This window comes from Macrobrachium nipponense, chromosome 12, assembly GCF_015104395.2.
Source record: "Macrobrachium nipponense isolate FS-2020 chromosome 12, ASM1510439v2, whole genome shotgun sequence".
NCBI classification, from domain to species: domain Eukaryota; kingdom Metazoa; phylum Arthropoda; class Malacostraca; order Decapoda; family Palaemonidae; genus Macrobrachium; species Macrobrachium nipponense.
In genome coordinates this window covers 90909067-90925213 of record NC_087205.1, presented here as the reverse complement: position 1 = coordinate 90925213, position 16147 = coordinate 90909067, and the positions used below count along the sequence as shown (strand labels likewise).

General features: G+C 36.0%; 1 long non-coding RNA gene across 1 annotated transcript in view; it reads right to left on the bottom strand.

Moving 5' to 3' along the window:
• LOC135225044 (uncharacterized) overlaps positions 1-13453 on the bottom strand; it is a 203081-nt gene extending 189628 nt beyond the window's left edge. The window contains exons 1-2 of the long non-coding RNA XR_010316893.1: positions 13322-13453; positions 6116-6158 (exon numbers count right to left, since the gene is read on the bottom strand). This is a non-coding gene — a long non-coding RNA (uncharacterized LOC135225044). The remainder of the gene's footprint in view (positions 1-6115; positions 6159-13321) is intronic.
• Positions 13454-16147: the final 2694 nt, after the last annotated feature.

Genomic DNA, 16147 nt, shown 5'->3' with positions numbered 1-16147 from the left:
AATCCTTAGAGCTTTTTTGGTTTAGTAGCGAGAGAGGACACTAGGCCTATAGTACTAGTGCTTCACCTCTTTCATGTCTCATTTATTTGTGTGTGTATAGGTATATATATATATATATATATATATATATATATATATATATATATATATCTCTATCTCTATCTATCTCTATCTCTATATCTATCTCTGCTATCTATCTCTTCTCTATATCATCTATCTATCTCTATCTATCTATCTATCTCTATCTATCTCTCTCTATCTATCTATCTCTATCTATCTATCTATCTACCTATCTATCTCTATCTATCTATGTCTATCTCTCTATCTCTATATCTATCTCTATCTATCTCTCTCTCTATCTATCTCTATCTATCTATCTATCTGTCTCTCTCTATCTATCTTTCTCTATCTATCTATCTATCTCTATCTATCTATCTCTATATCTATCTATCTCTATCTCTATCTCTATATCTATCTATCTCTATCTCTATATCTATCTATCTATATCTATCTATCTATCTATCTCTATCTATCTATCTATCTATCTCTATCTATCTATCTATCTCATCTCTCTCTATCTATCTATCTCTATCTATCTATCTATCTATCTATCTATCTCTATCTCTATCTCTATCTATCTATCTATATATCTCTATCTCTATCTATCTATCTCTATATCTATCTATCTCTATCTATCTATCTATCTATCTATCTCTATCTATCTATCTATCTATCTATCTATCTATCTATCTATCTATCTATCTCTATCTCTATCTATCTATCTCTATCTATTATCTCTATCTATCTCTATCTATCTATCTATCTCTATCTCTATCTATCTGTCTATCTCTATCTATCTATCTCTATCTATCTATCTCTCTCTATCTATCTATCAATCTCTATCTCCCTCTCTCTATCTCTATCTATCTATCTCTATCTATCTATCTCTATCTCTCTCTATCTATCTATCTCTATCTATCTCTATCTATCTATCTATCTATCTATCTCTATCTATCTATATATCTATCTCTATCTCTATATCTATCTATCTCTATCTATCTATCTCTATCTATCTCTATCTATCTATCTATTCTATCTATCTCTATCTATCTATCTATCTATCTATCTCTATCTATCTATCTCTATCTCCCTCTCTCTATCTATCTATCTATCTATCTATCTATCTATCTATCTCTCTCTATCTATCTATCTCTATCTCTCTCTATCTCTATCTATCTATCTATCTATCTATCTATCTATCTCTATCTATCTATCTATCTATCTCTACTTTTGAATTCATCAATAATATACAGATCACAAGGTTAATATCATAATTAATGATTATATTGAATTTTTAAAATACTTTTTTTAATTAAAATAATGGCGAAAATCGTATATTCATGGATTTTAGCACTATATTTTCCGCTATTGTTAGCGAGTCTTCGCTTAAAAAGTTCTCCTAAACATACCGTTTTTCATAGCTAAGAGATTCTCTCAGAGCGTGATAAAACACTCTTAGAAGTTCCTCTTAACTATGAGTGATTGAGTGACTTAAGAGAGAATATTTAGGAGATTGCATAGGAGCTATGATAATACCGGCCCAGATTTTTTTTTTATAGTCCTCAACATATATTTGAAAGAAACGCTTTTTCTTCAGCTAACAAAATTCTATCTCTCTCTCTCTCTGCCCACCCATTCACAATCCCATTCCTCAGTCATCAAAAAGGCCCCAATCAAGGGTGTTCGTGGAAAATGACAAAAGGGTGAGGAGGAGACATTCAGACAGACAGATATTTCTCGTCCTTTTCATCGCAGCCTTTAAAATAAGGCTGGGCGGGCAAGATGAAAAAAGGTTAAAGTTCCTGAATACTACAGCCCCTACTTAACAAGGAGAGAATCGTCCTGAATGCTACAACAAGGCACAGTTCTCCCACGATTCCTTTTCCTCATTAATGAGAGAGCTGATTGGGGTTAATCAGATTTTGAATGACAGCTCTTCTTTCACGAGACAACTCACTTTGGAAAGATGCAAGAGTCACTTCAATTGTGATCCGAAGCGGAATATGGGAGAAGGAAGAAAGAGGAACATATATGGGCGAAGGGAGAAATGAAGACAAAAGAAGGGGTAAAGAAAGGGGTGGTGGCCATACTAGAATTGCATGCTACTGGATATTGTATTAATTCCCAAGAAGGATAGTGGTGGGGAAATTCATTCTAACGATGGTGAAACCAGCCGACTGAAGAAGCACCAGGATCAAAGATAGGGAATACGAAACTAAATACAAAGAGGTGATTAATAGTGAAATCGGAGAAAACAGGACAATGAGAAAAGAAAATACACTGTGCTCTATTCAAAATTAGAGGGAACACGCAAAAATACGTAAATAAAACTAACATTACAGGAAAAGGTTCTGGAGTCAGAGGGCTACATGATTGTTGGTAATGGGATTATACGAACACAAGTGAAAGACTAAATAGACGATCAACGTACGCTCTCTAAACGCTGCTGGTTATAGGTGCTAAGTGGCCCATTTTTTTTTTAACAAGTAATAATGAACACACGTATCATATATATGTATAAGGCCTAGGGTTATAATTAATGATATATTGCCAATATGTTCGCTGTGACCTATTGGAATGTGGAGAACAGAGCCGAAGCAACGACCTGAGAAAAGCTGACAAATGATTTCTGTGGGGTGGCGTGATATGAAAACTGCATAGAAAGACGAGTCAATGATCACGAGTTCATGGGCTCTTTTCAAAGTGCCTTTGGGAAACTAGTTGTAGCCAGTAATATGAGGCGTTAACGAAGTGTGCGTTTGTATGTGCGTCTCTTCTATTCTTAATATACCCCTACCCAAGTCTATGGTGGATTTGGATAGAGACGTCTTTGGAAGAAAGGCAAGATGGCGGGGAAGCTCTGCGAAAGTTTGTTTGTGTTAAGTGAGTGAAATATTCCGGCTGCATGGACGGTTCTGGCGGAACCATGGGGGGGACCGAGGGAGTCCCGATGGGAGAATAGACATTTGGTGTGACCATTACTGTTTAGACATTTTACTGTTGGGGTTTTAACTGAATTAAGTTAGTCAGTAAGACTTGGATCATTATCTTTCCGTTGCCAAATAAATGTATTTTTGTAATGCAACTCTCTCATTTTGATTACCTGGCAGAATGGAGAGAAAGAGGTGAAGAGAGAGAGAGAGAGAGAAAGAGATTGTCGTGAGCCGCTGGTCGCTTAGAGAGAGAGAGAGAGAGAGAGAGAGAGAGAGATTATGTGTTGGTATGCCTGACGCTCGGAGTTACACGTTTACCAAATAAATAACGAGATTAATATCCCGTTAACAGATGTGTGGTTTTTGGGTGTTACACACACACACACACACACACACACACACACACACACACACACACATATATATATATATATATATAATATATATATATATATATATATATATACATATACATCACACATATATATATATATATAAATATATATATATATATATATATATATTTATATATACATATACACACACATATATATATATATATATATATATATATATATATATATATATATTACGTATTATTATATATATTACTCCTTAATAGTCTCACGGCTACCGACAGGAGCCACGAGATTCGGGGACCTTATGTATATAATGGCTGCCTCTTGAAAATATTGAACGGAGTAGTGACACAACACCACAATGACAACCTTCTTCTCTTGTCGACTTCCTAATTATGCACTATAGACCCCTTCAGATTATCATCCTTGTTACTTGTTGAGGGCTTCTTATCCAGGTCCCGCACCACTTACACGGCGCTCGTAACAGGAGCCCTTTTATCAAATTTAGTTCAATCGTCGGCTGTATACGATGGCACTGCAAATGCCACCCACATTCACTGTCTGATCTTCCATATCATAGCATCGATTAAAGAGAAAGGTTTTTATTTATGTTTCTTTTTGAAAGACTCCATGAAAAGCGAAATTGGAATCATTCCCTTAAAAAACTGAAACAACAAAATTTGTTGAACGAAACTTGGCTCTCTCAACCTCCCTTTCAAAAAGTTATTCCTGGACTATATTGCTTCTTGCTAGCTTGAGGTTTTGGACAGCCTGAAACTCGACATCCAAAGAGTAACATTGAAAACATCATGTATTTATTTAGAAGAAAAAAAAATTAATTACAGAATCAACATTTTCCCAAAAACATGAAAGTTTCCTGAGGAGAGAGAGAGAGAGAGAGAGAGAGAGAGAGAGAGAGAGATTTTGTCAGTTCATTTTACTTAAATATATTTGTTCATTTCATACGGAAAATTCTTAATTTCATGCAAATCAATTATGACGTCATACTACACGCTTTTTAAATGCTCTGCGTCCCTTTTGGATCACAAGACAATTAGTAATACTTGAGTTTAATCTCACATTGATCGTCCTGTAAAAGTGAATGGAAAAAAAAAAACTGAAAATACATAACTATAACAAAATAGGAGAATGATATCCTACGGTGAAGACAGCCTACCATTCAAACCATAGTGGTTGCAGGTTCACAATAATATAGCATTTGAGTATAGTCTTTAATGGATATTAAAAGACTTAGAACCTTGTACTAGGTTCATCTTCAGTCAAGTGAACTTTATGACTTTAAAAATTGTCCTGGTCAGAAGTTTACTTCAACGAATTTTTAAAGTCATAATGTTCACTTGACTGAAGATGAACCTATTACAAGGTTCTAAGGCTTTTAATATCCATGAAAGACCATATACACACATGCTATATTTTTGTGGAGCCGCAACCACTTTCACCATTTTTGACACGGAAAATTGTGCCCACATTCAAAGCATAAATAAAACGAAACAATAACAAGGCAGGAGTATGGTGTTTAATGCCTGATCCCAATAATATATTAAAAGATCACATAAACAAAACATTAATGTAACCATGAACTCAGCCTCCATCTACTACGTATGCACTCCTCTATACATGAAGAAGCTCTATAGTATAATGGAGTGCAATGAACAGAGTTGATTGGGTCAGTTTTGCCCATTTCCTGTATCGACGCGCAGGGGGGGGGGGGGGGGGGGGGGGGGGGGGGGGGGGGGGGGGGTGGGGGGGGGGGGGGGGGGAAAGGGGGGGGGGATGTAAAGATGAAGAAATAGCTAAGAAGCTATATAAACAGTTCTAAGGCATTGAAGAAATATAGCGATCCTTGCCAGATTTTTAAATGGTGCTAAATTCGGATGCACATCCTGGATCAGTTTTTATTCAAAATGGTTGCAAATGCATAAGCGATTTTGACTGTGGTAGACATAATCGTATCATCAACTGCTGTACTCATTCATATATATATATATACGAACGATTGCGTGCACCCGATTTCTTTTTAAATAAGTATATGAACGAAGGATAAAACACAATCCGCAACTTTAGCGCTTTTCTATATCTGAGGATTGCGCGCCCAAGACTAACAACAAAATATTGCCAAAAGTGAAGATCATACAAGGAGAAAGAAAGAAAAAAAAAAAAAACTAAAGACACCAATTCTGCAGAAGCTACGATTACTGACGAGAAACACTAAGAGACAATTAAAGAATATAAAAGCAATCACAGTTATAAAAATGTTTTCAGAAGAAGCTCGTGGACGAAGTCAAATAAGAATATATATATATATATATATATATATATAGATATAAATATATATATATAAAAATATATATATATAATATATTATATATATATATATATATATATATATATATATATATATATATATATATATATATATATATATAAATAATGCAAAACTAATCTGTCACTTCACAACAAATGAAAAAATATATATATTGGTAAACAATAGAAAAGTACCAAACATTTCACCACTGGGGAGTCAACAGTTTAAACTGAAAAAACAAAATTGTTGGATTAGCAAATTAATACAAATTTAAATTACTTCCGAACGAAACAGGAAGATTAGGGGTAATTACGATTTGTGCAGGATACTACAAATCATGACGTACGTGTATATGTGTGTGTGTGTGAAACCGACTGCAGTTTTTTCTGCTTTACCTTCCCAAGGATAAATTAAAGCACGTAACAACTGGTACTCACCGAGCGATTGCTTCTGCAACGCCACCGGGTGCAACGAGACGTTCTGCAAATGGAAAAATAACATTCATTAAACAAGTTGGTCAACCGATGACAGAAACAGTTGCATTTCATAAACAAAACATATTTCCAGATAACTAAAAATACAGACGCAGCAGTATCGATAGCAAACTTCCTTCCACTGTTCAAATTTTGGCTGTAATCCCGTGAGCAGCGTACGCAGGAGTTGCGACTAGTGTAAGCACTCGGTGCTATAGTACTGAGCCTGACAATATTATTCTTTGCATTGTTCAGTGAGGGAATAATGGGCAAATGTGTCAGTTACTTAGAGAGGACTTATTTCTCTGTATATTTGCGTGTTATGGGATGCCCAGGTGAACGAGCCCGTTTCGGCATATGGACATTTTAACCCATTTCATGATTACAGTAGTGGGCTGACGCACCAAGTTCATGAAAACTCAACCAAATTCCTCACTGCCGCTACAATGCTCATGGATGACGAGCCAATAGTTATTCTTTGGAAGTGTTCTTCATATTTAATTATGATTATTATTATTCACTAAATAATAATAATAACAAAATACATCGAGTTAATATGACGTATCATACTGAGAGAGAGAGAGAGAGAGAGAGAGAGAGAGAGAGAGAGAAGAGAGAGAGGAAATTGCGCTAATCCCTTTTGTTGAACCAAGAACAAGAGGTAACAGACCCACTATACTCTATTTCTCTCTCTCTTTCTAACAAAATACTAATAATTAAGTTATATGGAAATGATAACAAGACGTGTTACTAGATAATGACAAAAGTGTCATTCTGGTGGATCTGAGCAGCGGAAGTCATAGAGAGAGAGAGAGAGAGAGAGAGAGAGAGAGAGAGAGACCACTTGAGTATGTCATTCTTGAATTGTAGGATCCAATCTATGACAGGAAATGTTCATGGCTGAGAATACGATCGTGTATGTATGCCGTGTATGTACGTGACTATAATAATTGTTAAAGCTAATCTGTATCCGTCTATAGGACATTTCTCTATGTATATACTTGTATTTTTGGGCCTATTTCTGTATCCTCCATGTTTTCAAAATTCGATTCTTTTTGTAATGTGTGCTGTAACTTACAGACCACCCCTTTCTCTCTCTCTCCCTCTCTAAGGATCGTTAATTGTGTAAGTGATAAATAAAACGTGGTTATTTTTGTCGACGTTAAACATACATCGCCTCAAGTTTTAATTCCAGCATAGGCCTATGCTGCAAGCTGGTAGGAATGAATATAAGTTGAAAATTCAACCCATTTTGAGTTGAAAATTCAATTCATTTTGAATTAATAATGAATTTATACTCGTATACCTGGTCTGGGGTTTAAAAATAATAATATTGGGGTTCCGTTATAAAGGTATTGTTGACTATATACATAAATATATGACTATATAATTCGACGAAACTGCATCCTAATCTCACACCTTATACTGGTACGAAAGATTAATGAAGGGTGATGCAAGTATGAAGTTTTTTTTTTTTTTCTGAAAAAAGTTAAGGCTAACATATTTGCTCTCTCATTTTCAACAACATTATTCTTGCGATGGAAATGTCATATTTAATCATGACAAGAAACAATACTTGGATTCATCTCTGGATGTTGCTGTCATTGCTTAGGTAAAACATAAGCTCTCTATCCCTCAATCCGTTTAAGATTAAAAAATAAAATTAAGAAAACGATTAGTTTTGTATTGTACTATGGACCCTCCTGGCTGGTCGAGGATAACCGCTGATCTCTTACTCTTGCATAAAAGTAAGGCATTATACCCCATATTACATACTGTTTAGATATCTAATGTTATGCTGTATATTACTCACATTACGTACAGTTTATGAACATTAATGTACAGTGATGCTCAAATCTCAAGCGACATGACTGCATAGAATTTCGTTCAAAATTCACTAACTGGCAACCCAGCATGCTCCATATTTATCTATTATTTCAATGCGGAAACGCGATTATTGCATACAATATGGACATAATATGTTTCATAAGAGTGAAATCTGTCATATATTTCAAAACTGTAAGAAAATGTACCGTATAGCAAATTTAAGAAAAAACTCTTTCGAAACATTTTCAAAACTTTCGTTCACACATCGCTGAAGCATTTGACCAAAATGAAGTCGTCATCAAGCATCAGTTCAAATAGATAAAAGAAAAAATGAAAAAAAACTGTCATAACATTAATAATGCTTCCAAAGCCAACATAAAATTTGAAATAGTCCTATTTGATTCCTTTTAAACGTTAATGCTGAAAAAATGTAAATATGTATATACAAAAGTAGAATGCGCCCACCGATATCGACGTGTGAGGGGAGCGTGTGTGACGTGTCACGTATCATTAGTGTCGGTGCAACAACCACTCAGTGTAACATAAGTAGGTCTACACTGAGTAGCGACAATGCAATTATCTTGAAAACACTTACTTTATGTGTTAGAGGAATATTTGGATTTTCATACATAATTAATTGTTATAATTCTTAAATATTAAAAAAAATTATGGCATACTAACAAATATTCGCCAATGCAATTATTCATTTTTCAAAGCCAAGATATTGTTCCTAGGCCTAGGTGTTAGATTTCTTTAGTTTACAATTAACAGTCACATCTGTTAATTGTAAACAATTTCTGGCCAGAAAGCAAAAGGTTATCAATACATTCTTGTTCTTCAAGTTACCTTATGAAAGAATAAATTATACACCAAAAGCGAGGAGGACTTTTAAGAATATAATATTTTAAACCAGTTGAAAAACAAGTGTTCCACACGCCTTGATATTAATACTTATGATATTTCGATTAATAGTTATCTTCTCCATATAATCAAAATCATCATCTTTTATTCCTCATAGAACAGGTAATCTCTACAAATAGAAACATTAGTAACATTACATCTCATAAGGCTTAGATTATTCTTTTAGGCCTATAAATCATTTTGCAACATATAGGCAGCTTAAACGTAGCCTAAAACTTCAAGATTCAAAGAAAACTGGTTGTAATTCATATTCTTATTGTATTCGTCAAAAAACAGATAATCTCTACAAATAAATTTATTAATAACAGATTATATCTCAGAAGGTCTATTAGATTTTATTTTTTTTTAGGGCCTATAAAACATTTTGCAACATACAGGCAGCTTAAACAGTCGAAAGCTTCAACATTCAAAGAAAACTTGTTTTAATTCATATTCCTACGTTGAAAATGTTTGTTATGGCTGTTGTTGACTTATTAGGTCTACTGTCATACGTGCAAGCAGACGTAATGTTGACCAGTCCAAGGAGCAAGTCAAGTGTGCTTTTCATTGATGCACAGCTAACCTTATCACACCGCACTTTGAACTTAGCAGCGTAAAAAAAGAAAATCAGTTCAAATCACAGAGATTACGAATTATACCAATGCATAAAAGGGATCATATTTATATAACCATAAGGAAAATAGGGCTAGCTGTGAATTCACAAACTTTCGACATGTATGACATTAGAAAAAAAGTATAACACTACTTGGCAACATCACGTCGAGTCTGAGAATCTGGACGATACAAAAGAATCATGTCGCATGAGATTTGAGCACCACTGTATACATAAATTTGCTTTGTTATTATTTTGTAGAAGAATGATATTTGTTTCCATTTATCTTTTCTCATTGCACATATTGTAAGACCACCATTTCATTATGCATCGTGGCAACAATGTAATTAGATGTGTCAACACTGCTTTTTTTCCCGCCGTGTGCATAATCAGTCACTGTCCAGTGGTCATTGTAGTGACAAGCACGGACCTGCTTCCCACTGCTATCACGTTGATGTCCGTATATCTTCATTATACAAGAGTGTAAAGAATCTGCGGGTTTAATTTGTCACCCTTCATTCCATTTCGTGCATGGATCTATGTGGCAGTATCCCACACACATACCTTAACTATTCTAGCGTGAAAAAAAAAAAAAAAAAAAAGAGGGGTGGGGGGTGGGATTTATTTGACAAAAAATCACTAACTGAAAGTGAATGCCTGTTAACCATATGATATACCTTGAAGATGATTAAACTCCAAATACCTCTCATTTTAAGTTTAATGAACAGGTGACTAAAACCTTACATTAGTACTACACACCTGGGTTCTTCACTAGGTATGGGGCAAAATTCGAGGTCTACCAAACAACCAGGTATCGAGAGAATGATAAAAATCTGAAGCATTTTTCAATATACCTAACACTCGCGTACAAAAAATGAAACTAATATATACTAAAATTAACACAGAAGAACAAGTACTCAATAGACTGTGACTGGCAGAAAGCGGCATTATTGCCGGATATGACGAGGGCAAGAATAGCACGAAGGTGCCCTCAGAAGTTGAACCAGGTCACGTTGGTTTCAGGCGATCAAATGGCATTACGGTACGGTACGGTTGATATTTATCCTATGTGTACAGTACGGAATTACGGTACGATAAGTTTACCAAAGTAGGGTACGGTATAGTTCAGGTACGGAAAAAACGGGCAAATTCCGTACCGTACCTTACCTTAGGCTTGGATATATCACTTAGCAATTATATACTGCTAATGCATATTTGGCCGCGTCAATAACTTCACTAGTAGATTACCAAGGTACTTTATATCTCAGTTTGTAGGTAATATAGTACTATGCATGTGTGTAATTCCTTAATTAATTCCTTCACTTGACTATGAACGTGTCTGTTCCCCCTGCAAAGTATACCGATCATTTTGCGTTACGCGAATTATTCATGAACAGTATAATACGTTTTAGTGCACTGACTACTGAGTGGTGCACGCCACGGTACTGGTGAATGGTGGGCTAAGTAGTTTTTCTTTATTGTTATAGGCTAGGCACGCACAGTGAAAGCTATTCTGATAAAGCCATTTTCTGGTACTTTTCATGGAGATTTTTATTTCTCTCTGTCTAGGCTGAACAATTAGATAATATAGTTAAAAAGAATAATGTTTATTACGCAGAGTTGTGACCCCGAGATTAATGTATTTACAAAACCCAGCATATAATGCCTATGATTTTTTTTTATTAAAAATGTTTTGATTTGTAATTTCTCTATCATTTATTTGTTTGTTTCGGTATCTTTAGTTTGACTTTACTTTTGAAGATAAGGAATCCAACTTCTTATAAATTTTTATGACATCTGGAAGTAGAGTAAATTAGACCAACTGCTAAAGTTAACTGATTCGGATATATATCAAAATACACATTCTAAAAAATAGTATTTTATTCTACAGTTTACCTCTCTCTCTCTCTCCTGTATGCAAATATGTCTATATATACATATGTATATATATATATATATATATATATATATATATATATATATATATATATATAAGCTTGCAATTTAAGTAAAGTAAGATGCTTGTTCAACTGACAGGCATTATTCCACTATCCTCAGTGGAATGATGCCTGTAAGTTGAACAAGCATCCTACTTTACTATACGCATATATATATATATATATATATATATTATATATATATATGTATATATATATAATATATATTAGGGAGAGAGAGAGGTAAACTGTAGACTAAAATACTATATTTTAGAGTGTGTATTTTATTTATATTCTCAGTGGAAAAGAAGAAGCGTAGGTCAATTTATATTGTTTATTTTATATTGTTATCCATGAAACAAATCTCTGTAACTTTGCGTATTTTCATACATCCATACACATATGCACACAATTACATAAAGTGGAAAACAATGGCACAATATTAATAGCAATATACCGATCATAACGTCCGATACTGTGCGAGAGAGAGAGCCATGCCAATATTTATCAGTCACACGATTACAGCTAAATTTCGGCCGTTCATTTTTTAATCGTCCAAATTGCGCACGAATTAACAAGGACAAAACGTGGGCGATATCGTATAAGAAGCAATTATACTAATATAAAAAATGGATATGATGAAGGCAAAAGTTGAGGTGAATTAAAAAAGAAAAAAAAAAACGTTATCATCAAATGGGAGAGGTGAGAGAGAGATATCGGAGTAGTCACGGATATGGGGTGGTGGGGGGGGGGGGGGGGGGTATTACTACAAATCATGTGGAATGTGCAGCTAACATGTTTATTTGTGGATTTTGCAATGGTGAACTCCCTGTTAGAGAGAAAGGAAACCGGCGATTAGGTGGCTGTAGGCCGATGTGAATCGATAACTTAGATTAACCCCAAATTCAATATACGATACCATCAATGGTATCGTATCACTGGACTCCGATGATGATGATGATAATAAATAAATAAAGGAGGAACGAAGTGGATATTGTCACCGCGCGGTGAAAATGATTTCAGCGCCACTTATTCTCACCGCACGCTCTTTTCAACCGTTGGCCAACAGGTGTGGTCATTTTCACTTCCTGTTTTGCTTTTAGCCAGAAAGGCGCAAAATTCCTTCAAATTTGATTGACACTGCAGTCTTTGAAGACTTTAAGTCTCTCATAACTTTCATGGCATTGTTCCAAACTCTGATGAATTAGCTGTTGAAGTCTGGAAGCTACAGCTAAGATCTGTCTGTCTTTGCCCGAGTATGAAAGACAGCATGCCGATAGATAGTAGATCTCTCGAGACCGAGTCTCGATCCTCCCCACGTAACTGATATATTCGCCTTACAAAGTTACAATGTCATTAACACGAGCAACCAGTGTGAACCAGTACGATGAAATGTGCATAGCAGTTATGCCATATATTAAAACAAATAACATTACATTAACTGTAACTACTGTTTATGATAGATCAGTGGAAACAAAATTTGGAAAGTTTGAACACCAATATCTACAGTGATCACAATACTTCAATAAAAGCACTACTAAAAATTGCAAGGATGAAATGGCGACACCCGTAGACCAAAGGTTGAAAAGAGCGTGCGGTGAGAATAGGTAATCTGCTTATACTATTCACGACATGCCGGTCAGTGATGCATGCATATTAAGTCCCGGTTGTTCAGTATCTACCTAAAGCATACTTCTAGCTATACCTATTGAATTTGGAAGCATTTTAGTCACTTCGGCCTAGCTACCTAATCGCTGGTTTCCCTTCTCTATAACAGAGCTCACTAATGCAACACCCACAAATGGTAACCATGTTACCTGCACATTCCACATGATAGATAGATACTACTATTCAAGCAGTCATCGAAAGAGGTAAAAAAACAAAGAAATCTACCTTGGTTTCAGCTTCATTCACTCATTCCATGGCCACCACCACTTCCTCACGCGGCATCATCCAGCCGGATGATGATACATCTTAACGCTGTCACATCTCAATCTAAACTGCTCCCTCCTCCACACTGTCCCCCGGGGGAGTGCGAAGGCGCGACAAGGCGTCTCTCTCTCTTTCTCTCACTTATCAAATCAATTTTCCTCAGCCAACTTAGACGTTGAGTGAATGGAATAAATATATGAGGGAGTAGAATGAAGGAATAAATCGAATACTTAAGAGGACATTATGGTGTACAATGTGTCCATAGGTTAACATGACACTATCTGTGTGTGTACTAAACTTTCCCTATTATGAAAATACTCTCTCTGAGAGTACTTAAATATACCCTCTGTCTCAGGCACACACTTGAACACATGTTTGCGCGCTCTCTCTCTCAGTAGACTTACTACAATAAAAAAACTCTCTCTCTCTCTCTCTCTCTCCTCTCTCTCTCTCTCTCTCTCTGTGATAGTGCGGAACTTGACTGCGAAGATGGCTCAAGTTAAACTCTGCTGGGAGAGCAGTTTCAAGTTATAACATGGCTGTGACTGACCATCCCCTCGACGAGGTAATCCCCAATTGAGAGGATTACCTCGCCGAGGTCCTCCCAAATGAGGATTACCCCGCCGAGGCCCTCCCTTTCAAATGGCAATGTCTTAACGCTAATCATATCAACCAGGGTCTAGCCGTCATCCGTGTTCGATTCGAAAATAAAATCTCAATTTCTTGTATTCTCTCTCTCTCTCTCTCTTTCTCTTTCTCTTATATGATTTGGACCCTTTTCGTAAATTGGTGCTATTATCTAATGGCCAGGTGGATGGGTGTGTTAATTTCATGCTTGGGGTTGAATTGTGTCCAGCAAATAAGAAAAAAAATCACTTGACAGTAACCATAGGTAAAGTTACCTAGAATATCGCTCGAGCAGACATCTTTTATAGAGAATTAATAAATCTAAATATCCCTACTGCAACTCCTTGCAACAATAACTTGAAAAAAACAAATAGGTTCTACCATCCAAATGATTATCGTGATTATCAACGTTTGGTTTTCCTTGACAACCAGATGTATAGTACTATGCATTCGATGCCGTCCGTATACTCATTCAAAACCATCATCGCCATTGTTTACAACCTCTGCACCAATATCGCGATCATAGAGGCTTCGTCATATCTGATTGGTCCATTCGTCTCTGTTATATATATCATTCTTTCCATTTTAACATTATCTCTTCTACTGACAATTCGTTCACAAGTTAAATCGAAAGTATAAAGGAATGAGGTTTGCAAACAGCCTCCGGCCACAACGCATCAACATACCTTGGCACTATGTATAGTACTAACACCAGAGTATGTGGAGAGAGGTGCACTATTATCCGTATTCCTTTGATTCTAATCAGAGTGTTTAACCTATTAATTGTAATAAGAAACTTATGCAAGAGTATGTTGTAGCTGTTGGAACTTCAATTAACCACCGTCGAGAGAGAGAGAGAGAGAGAGAGAGAGAGAGAGAGAGAGAGAGAGAGAGAGAGCAGTACGCTTACGTCTACATATAACTTTTCCAAGTGGATAACTTGATATTAGTTCGTATAACCGATATCTATCGTAGTATCTATAACGAGGAAGCACCAGGGTAGTAATGTTGTATGCTGTGAAAGTCGTCAGCAGGAAAATGAAGAAAGCAAATCAGTTATTATGTGGTAGTGAAGAAAATGTCTTCTCATGAAGCCCTCTGACCCTTTGAGTGGGATGGATGATAGACATTGAGCAGCAGAAATCCTTTAAGGATTAAGTAAGGCTCCGATGTTAAGACACCATATTTCCCAGGGAAAGAGGCATTGTAAGAGAGAGAGAGATAGAGAGAGAGAGAGAGAGAGAGAGATAGAGAGAGAGAGAGAGGAGAGAGATGATCTTACATTAAACCCCGATGGAGGTGATAGACATTGAGCAGCAGAAATCCTTTAAGGATTAAGTAAGGCTCCGATGTGAAGACACCATATTCCCGGGAAAGAGGCATTGTAAGAGAGAGAGAGAGAGAGAGAGAGAGAGAGAGAGAGAGAGAGAGATTCAGTTGAATTTAAGCGACGGATGAGAATATAAAACCGGAATCCTCCTTTGTTTTTCACACGGCCCTCTATTCCATAGCAGCTTTCTTTGGTTATTATCGTCAGTGGAGGCCTATTTCGAATAAGAACACTAATGATAAATCAGACAAAACAGATCCTGCCGATCAAACCTCTTGGAGTTTTTTCATAACATGCTTGGTATTTACGACAGTAGTAGAGCAATTGATATGCTCTACTTAGATTTCCAAAAGGCCTTTGACAAATGGATCGAAGACTGGCTAACTAATAAAAAACAGTCGTAACAAACGGCGAAGAATCAGAATGGGCAGATGTAACAAGCGGAGTTCCTCAGGGTTCTGTCCTTGGCCCGCTCTTGTTTTTGATTTACGTTAATGACACTGACGTAGGCTTAACTAGCAGGATAGCCAAATTTGCAGATGACAGCAAACTAGGTGTAAATGCAGCAGACCCAGATGCAGTGGACATTTTAAGAAATTATCTAATAAAAACAGGAGAGTGGTAAAAAAATGTCAAATGCCTTTTAACGTAGATAAGTGTAAAGTGTTACAAATAGGAACAAACAACCCCCATGCCAGCTACATGCTGCTTGGGAGTCAGTATTACCAAGGACTTAAAATCCACAAAGCAGTACATAAAAGCTGAAAAGAAGGCACAGAAACTAGTGGGGATACATAAAGAAGCAGTTCAAATATAGAAATAAGGAAACG